Raw genomic sequence first — 8729 nt, 5'->3', positions numbered from 1 at the left:
GAACAGGATGACCGAGGTGAAAAGGAAAAGCTGAGTGCAGAAAAATACGAGCCAGGCTAAGCCAAATACATCAACGTCTCGGTTCAAACCAGCCAATCATGTTATAGTATATCTACCCACAACTACCAACTCAACAAAGCGGGAGGGACGTTGTTTGCAATAGCGGAGCTTTCCTAGCTCCACCAGCTTCTCGTATTCAGGAGCCACCACTGCATGCTATAGCCATGCGCTGCCTACCCTAGCACCATGCTGCCTAGCTCACTCCTTTGCATATATGGACCCTTGGGTACACTTCTGTTGGCAATCGATCCTGTTCCCCATTTCTGCGCCTACCAAAAGCTTCACCAACAGCTTCACATCTGTGATTTTTCTCGACTATTAAAAAAATTTCCAACGACTTTCTATAATCCCGTGGATATCGTGGATTTTTCAACAAAGGCGTCGCCAGTCCGTGCATCGAGACATTTCTTGTTCTATATTCCTGTCAACGCCAGTTTACTAACTCAATCGCACAATCACAATTGTCGTGTGCGAAATTCTCTGGATTCTTGGCAATGCTAAGTAACAACTTTCCCTTTTACAAATCTTATAGAAATGCTAGTCACTGTGCATATTGCTTTATATAATTAACTACAACACTTTCTACTATAGGTAAAGCTTTTTACATGTATAGATAGGGCCTATCCTACTAATTTAATAAAGTTTTAGATTATAGATCTAGCTATAGGTCTCTTACAGCCCCCTAGAGGACGCGTTTTATAAAAGCACACATTTTTAATCTAAAAGCTTACTACTAGCTTCCTCCTACTTAAAGCATAGCTAAAAGACTGTTTACAGTTGTTCTATTATGTATTATTTTCTATGCTCAGCTTCTTTATCTTAGAGGTTATTACTCGCGCGCTAGCTATAGTACTATCTATGCATGTAAAAACAGGGTATACACTTCGAAATCAAGAGGTGTGTTAACCAACAAGGGCGTGACTGTAACATAGGAGTACGATTAGTACCCGCCCAATTTCTAAGGCGATCCTCTGCTATCTAAAGGGGGTTTCTACAACTGGCTATATACTTCTTTAGAGAGCCAGGCACAGCAGCGCTGGTAGCGACAAATCTAGTATGCCGTAGGTCCAGTTTAAAGTATTACCTTTCTAGGATGCCCGGCTTTTAGGCGAGGTAGGCGTTGTCTGGAAAGTGCGGGGTTGACGGCACGGGTCGGGAGTCGTCCGGGACTGCCTAGTGCGGTCTAGGCCAGGCTATGTCGGCCTAGGACATACCTGGATAGCCGGTCGTTACAATGCAATCTATTAGAACTTTATAAAGTATAGTACTATTGCAGCCCTACAGGTGTACCAGTTAAGGCGTCTGTAACAGCGCAGGCAAGACAACAGGTCCAAATGCGGTGTGAATCCACTCAGAGGCATATATGAGTGCGTAGGGACTTAGAAACCTAGGAATTCTATTAACACCTATAGGCCTTGTACAAGAGGATATTAGAAACTACTAAGCTAGCTACAGGAGAGGTGCGACTAAATACTTAAGGGAATAGGAGTACAGCAGGGGCCAGGGCAGGGTCAGGGCTGATACAAGGAATCTTCGGATATAGGTTCCAGGCAACCCGAGATAGAACAATTCATGCGAATTGTTACAACTATAAAGCTTAAAATATGTTTTTCTTATAAATATAACTATAAAAAAACTAATATAAAAGTTTTATAGATATATAAAAGTAGTTTACACTTAACGTACTTTACAAGCGAGTTGCTTACACACCTAAGTTGCTTACTTTTGCTAAGACCCTACTAAACTACTCTTTCTACACTAATGTATTTCTAATAACACTACTTAAACATGCTAAAAAAACATGTTAGATATAGCTTATACTCTAAGCTTTTAAATAAAATATAAAACTTTTAAAGAAACATGCTGTAGCTATGTACAAAGTTTTTTAAAAAAAATAATAAAAAACTACAGCACTAGATAACTTTTATAAGCTAATTTTATAGCTAACTTATAAAAGCTAGGTAATAATAAAAAAAAATTATTATTAAAACTATACTTAAGCTATATATGTAAGAATTTTTCTTTTAAATAGCATTTATAGCTAATATAGCTAATTCTTTACACACTAAGTATAATCTAGGCTATATTAGCATAAACTAGCCTAGTATATTTATAAAGTGTTATTTAAAGCTTAAAGTAAAGATTTAAGTGTAAGTATAGTTAATAAATATTTAGCTTATAATAACACTTATTTTACTAAAGTTATACATGTTATTATTTTAGATGCTATACTTAGCTTTAATATTCTTTATAAGGCTAAACTTGCTTTAAATTACTTTAAGACTTTTATAAAAGCTTTTTTATAGTTATACTATGCTTAAATGTTACTTTAAGCTCTAAATAACACTTTCTAAATATACTAAGCTAGTTTATGCTAATATAGCCTAAATTATACTTAGCGCGTAAAAAATTAGCTATATTAGCTATAAATGCTATTTAAAGGGAAAATTCTTATGTATATAGCTTAAGTATAGTCTTAATAATTACTTTTTTCTTATTATTACTTAGGCTTTATAAGTTAGCTATAAAATTAGCTTATAAAAGTTGTCTAGTGCTATAGTTATTTATTATCTTTTAAAAGACTTTATATATAGCTATAGCATGTTTTTTTAAGAGTTTTATGTCTTATTTAAAAGCTTAGAGTGTAAGCTATATTTAATGTTCTTTTAGCACGTCTAAGTAGTGTTGTTAGGAATGCATTAGTGTAGGAAAAGTAGTTTAGTAGAGTTTTAGCAAAAGTAAGTAACTTAGGCGTGTAAGCAACTCGCCTGTAAAGTACGTTATACATAACACTATTACTAACTATAAAATCTATAAAAATAATATTTATAAAGTTAATAAAATAAAGTTTTAAATAAGTGTTATATTTACTTATAAAGTTATTATATAATTTAAAAGGTGTTGTAGACTAAAATTTAGCCTTACTAAGAAATTATAAGTAGGTTATAGTTATAAAATGTATTTAATAGATTTTTTTATAACAGTAAGCTATAATACTTTGAAAAGTAAATAGAGCTAACGTACACTATAGGCAAGTTGCTTACACACCTAAGTTACTTACTTTTACTAAGACTCTACTAAACTACTATTCTTACACTAACGCATTTCTAACAACCTTACTTAGATATGCTAAAAGAATATTAAATATTACTTACACTTTAGGCTTTTAAATAAAATAAAACACTTTTAAAGTAATATACTATAGCTATATAACGTACGTTACAGGCAAGTTGTTTACACACCTAAGTTACTTACTTTAACTAAGACTCTACTAAACTACTTTTTCTATACTTGTAAAGATAGGATGGTAGGTAGCACGGATAGCACTGAGAGCAAGCTTTTGGAGAAAGATAGGAGTGTATTGTAAGAGAGACAAATCGCTGCCAAGCCTCGCTTGTTAGGATTCATGCTTATATACGAAGCACAGGTTATATGACCTCCAAACAGGTCAGGTGAGGCCATACTAGCCCGTTCTGGGACATCCGGCCTTACAATACTAATGCATTTCTAACAACACTACTTAAATATACTAAAAGAATATTAGATATAGCTTACACTTTAAGCTTTTAAATAAAATATAAGACTTTTAAAATAATATACTATAGCTATGTATAAGGTTTTTTAAAAGATAATAAATAACTTATATACTAAATAACTTTTATAAGCTAATTCTATAGCTAACTTATAACAGCTAGGTAATAATAAAAAGTAGGTAATTATTAAGCCTATGCTTAAGCTATATACGTAAAAATTTTCTTTTAGCTAGTAGCTATAGCTAATATAGCTACTTCTTTATACACTAAGCATAATCTAGGCTATATTAGCATAAACTAGCTTAGTATATTTATAAAGTGTTATTTAAAGCTTAAAGTAAAGTTTTAAGTATAAGTATAGTTAGTAAATCTTTAGCTTATTATAAAGTTTATTTTATTAAAGTTATATATGTTATTATTTTAAATAGTATACTTAACTTTAAAGAACTTTAAAAAATGTATAAAAAACTTTTTTATAGTTATAGTTCTACTTAAACTTTACTTTAAGCTTTAAATAATACTTTATAAATATACTAAGCTAGTTTATACTAATATAGCCTAAATTATACTTAGCATGTAAATAATTAGCTATATTAGCTATAGTTACTAGCTAAAAACAAAATTCTTTATATATATAGCTTAAGTATATACTTAATAATTACTTACTTCTTATTATTATTTAGCTTTTATAAGTTAGCTATAAAATTAGCTTATAAAAGTTATGTAGTAACGTACTTCATAGGCGAGTTGCTTACACACCTGAGTTACTCACTTTTGCTAAGACCCTACCCTAACAAACTCTATTATAGCCTATAACAACCCGCTCTAGCACTATATAGTACAGTACAGCCTAGAATTTTATTTAAATACTACTTCTGCTTCTTGCTTATATGTTTGCGTGTTATGCCTAGTCTAATTACACTATCTGTAGCGCCTTTAGAATAGCTTACCTACTTTAGCTTACACCTACTTTTTTGCCTTTTTCCTATTACTACACGCTTTAAACTTTTTTAAAGCTATTAAGCGTAGGCTTTTCTAAATTATTAAAGTTTTTTTTACTTTAATTTACTTTTTTTTATGTAATTTATATTACATAGCAGCCTTATTAGCTGCTTAAAGCTTAGTAATTTTTTATTACACTAACACTAGCTTATATATAATTATTACTGCCTTTTTTAAAACTTTTTTAAACACCTTAACTATAAAAGTTAGTAAACTATTTATTGTAACAGCGCAGGCAAGACAATGGGTCTGAATGCGGTGGGAATCCACTCAGAGGCATATGGGAGTGCGTGGGGACTCTGAACCTGGGAATGCCATTAACACCTATAGGCCTTGTACAAAAGGATATCAGAAAACTACTGAGCTAGCTACAGGGGCGAGGTGCGACTAAATACATGAGGGAATAGGGGTAACAGCAGGGGTCGGGGCCAGGTCGAGGTCGGGGCTGATAGGAGGGCCTTCCAGAGGTTCCAGGCGACTTAAGATGGAACAATTTATAAGGATTGTTACACTACCCCCCCCTCTGTAGACTAATAGTCCCTATTAGTAGTTATAGTTTAAAGTATTGCTGTTATGTCCTCTGCATCCTTAAACTAAAACTAGTCTGATTTAGCTAGGTGTCCTTGCTCTAAATTATTCCTTTGCACTGCTAGCAGTGTCCTCCAAACTAAACGCCATGCGTGCGTGCCTGCTCTGATAGTGATCTGTATAGATGCGCAGCCTGTTAATAATTAAGGCTTGCTAATTATTCCTTGCTATCTGTGCGGTTATTAATCTTTAGCGTGCATTTAGTAAGGTAACATTTAGGTATTGTTAGGGGTGCCTAAAAGGTCCCCTGCTATTAACGTAGCAGGGATAATTTAAGGCATTATTAGGGGTGATTTAGTAGTTAATTAAGGTCTATTAGAACATATTGCTGTAGCTTAAGTCTAAATCAGGTAGGGCTAGCTTTAGGTCCTGCTAAAGCAGGTTTAGCTGTTAACATAGATTGTTTATTAACTCTAGAGGCTTGCCTTACCTAGAGCGTGCTTTAACTCTAGAGTTAGGGGGTAGTTAGTTAGATATTAGCAGTTGCCTCTAATTCTAATAGGTTATTAGTAGTCTCTAAGTTTCTACCTTAGCGCCTCTATGTAACTTTTCTAAAGGCAATCCTAATCACAGGGGATAGGAAGTTCTAAACCTAAAGGCTTTAGTTAACTAGAGGTTAATAGGATCTAGTCTATAGACTAAGTGATTTAATGTAACAGTGTAGAGGATTGTAACCTAAACTAAATTAGACGTGTCTTAGGCTTAGACATAGTTAAACAGACAATTAATGCAATATTATTACAAGGCTGTTACTAGTAAAAGTAAGTTTTCTAATATAATGTAACAGCGCAGGCAAGACAATAGGTCTAAATGCGGTGGGAATCCACTCAGAGGCATATGGGAGTGCGTGGGGACTCTAAACCTGGGAATGCTATTAACACCTATAGGCCTTGTACAAAAGGATATTAGAAAACTACTAAGCTAGCTACAGGGGCGAGGTGCGACTAAATACATGAGGGAATAGGGGTAACAGCAGGGGTCAGGGCCAGGTCGAGGTCGGGGCCGATAGGAGGGCCTTCCAGAGGTTCTAGGCGACTTGAGATGGAACGATTCATGAGGATTGTTACATTTATATGCTTTTAAATTTTTATTTTTATAAGTATTAATTATAACTTAAGTTCTAAAGTATTACTTAGAGTTTATAACTACTAGAGCTTATTATATATAAGTAGTAGTAGTAATAGAGTGCGCAACTTTATATTAAAGCCTATTATAACTTATTATAGGTTAAAAGGAACTAATCTAGCGCTTTAAAACTTTTCTTAAATATTAGTAAAAGTAATTATAGCATTATAGGCTACTTTAAAGTATAGTAGAAACTTTATTTTTATAATATAAGTAATCTAGTTATGTATAAAGTTTTTAGCTTAGCGCCTATACACATTTTTTAAAAAAGTAAAATAACCTACATTAAGTAGCTATAAAAGGTGTAATAAGTAAAAAAGTATATAAATAGTAATAATCTTATTATCTTTATAGTATTACTAGAAATAAAGTAAGTTATAGCTTTTATAGCTATTAATAACTAGCAAACAGTAGCTGCTAATAGTACACTTTTTTATATACATATTAAAGTGCTTTAACTAGTCTAAACTAAGCTAATTAGTAGTCTAGCTACACTTAAAGATTATAATAACTTAATTTTAAAGTAAATTTTTTATACTAGTTTAAAAAGTAGTTACTACTCTAAAAAATAATAAAAAGTAAAATAGCTTACTTTTTAGCATTAATGCTCTAAATAGCTGTTGTCTACTTCTAGTTACCTAGCTAGACTACTTTTAGCTATCTTTATCTCTCTAAACTTATAATAACTGCTCTAGTAAATATTTAGCCTATTATAAACTTTATTTTATTAAAGTTATACATGTTATTATTTTAGATGCTATACTTAGCTTTAATATTCTTTATAAAGTTAAACTAGCTTTAAATTACTATAAAAATTTTATAAAAAGCTTTTTTATAGTTATACTTATACTTAAACTTTACTTTAAGCTTTAAGTAACACTTAATAAATATATTAAGCTAGTTTATACTAATATAGCCTATATTATGCTTAGTGTATAAAGAATTAGCTATATTAGCTATAGCTACTAGCTAAGAGGGAAATCCTTACATATCTAGCTTAAGTATGTGCTAAATAATTACTTACTTTTTATTATTATCTAGCTTTTATAAGTTAGCTATATAATTAGCTTAAAAAGGTTATTTAGTATGTTAGTTACTTATTATCTTTTAAAAAACTTTATAAATAGCTATAGTATGTTGCTTAAAAAGTGTTATATTTTATTTAAAAGCTTAAAGTGTAAGCTACATTTAATGTTCTTTTAACACATTTAAGTAGTGTTATTAGAAATGCATTAGTATAAAAAAAGTAGTGTAGTAAGGTTTTAGTAAAAGTAAGCAACTTAGGTGTGTAAGCAACTTGCCTATAAAGTACGTTAACTATATTAGTTATTTATTATTTTTTAAAAACCTTTATACATAGCTATAGTATATTACTTTAAAATTGTTATATTTTATTTAAAACTTTAAAGTATAAGCTATATTAAACATTCTTTTAGCATGTTTAAGTAGTGTTATTAAGAATATATTAGTGTAAAAAAAGTAGTTTAGTAGAGTCTTAGCAAAATTAAGCAACTTAGGTGTGTAAGTAACTTGCTTATAGTGTACGTTATATAAGCTAGTATTAGTATAATAGAGAATTACTAAGCTTTAAGTAGCTAATAAAGTAGCTATATAATATAAATTATATAAAAGAAAGTAGATTAAACTAGAAAAAGCTTTAATAGTTTAAATTTTTTACACTTAACAGCTCTAAAGAAGTCTAGAGCGCGTTGTTATAGAAAGAAGGTAAAGAAGCAGGCGCAAGCTAAAGTAAGTAAGCTATTCTAAAGTTACTAACGTACTTTACAGGCAAGTTGCTTACACACCTAAGTTGCTTACTTTTGCTAAGACCTTACTACACTACTTTTTTTATACTAATATATTTCTAATAACACTACTTAAATATGTTAAAAGAATATTAGATATAGCTTATACTTTAACTTTTTAAATAAAATATAATACTTTTTAAGTAACATGCTGTAGCTATTTATAAAGTTTTTTAAAAAATAATATGTAACTAACATACTAAATAACTTTTTTAAGCTAATTATATAGCTAACTTATAAAAGCTAGATAATAATAAAAAGTAAGTAATTATTTAGCACATACTTAAGCTAAATGCATAAGAATTTCCCCTCTAGCTAGTAGCTATAGCTAATATAGCTAATTCTTTACACACTAAGTATAATATAAGCTATATTAGTATAAACTAGCTTAATATATTTATTAAGTGTTACTTAAAGCTTAAAGTAAAGTTTAAGTGTAATTATAACTATAAAAAAGCTTTTTATAAAAGTTTTATAGTAATTTAAAGCTAGTTTAACTTTATAAAAAATATTAAAGCTAAGTATAGCATTTAAAATAATAACATATATAACTTTAATAAAATAAAGTTTATAATAGGCTAGATATCTACTAAAGCAGTTATTATAAGTTTAAAGA

The sequence above is a fragment of the Lindgomyces ingoldianus genome (genome assembly GCF_010093535.1).
Source record: "Lindgomyces ingoldianus strain ATCC 200398 unplaced genomic scaffold BDR25scaffold_20, whole genome shotgun sequence".
In the NCBI taxonomy this organism is placed as follows: Eukaryota; Fungi; Ascomycota; class Dothideomycetes; order Pleosporales; family Lindgomycetaceae; genus Lindgomyces; species Lindgomyces ingoldianus.
Note: the sequence above shows the minus strand (reverse complement) of the source record.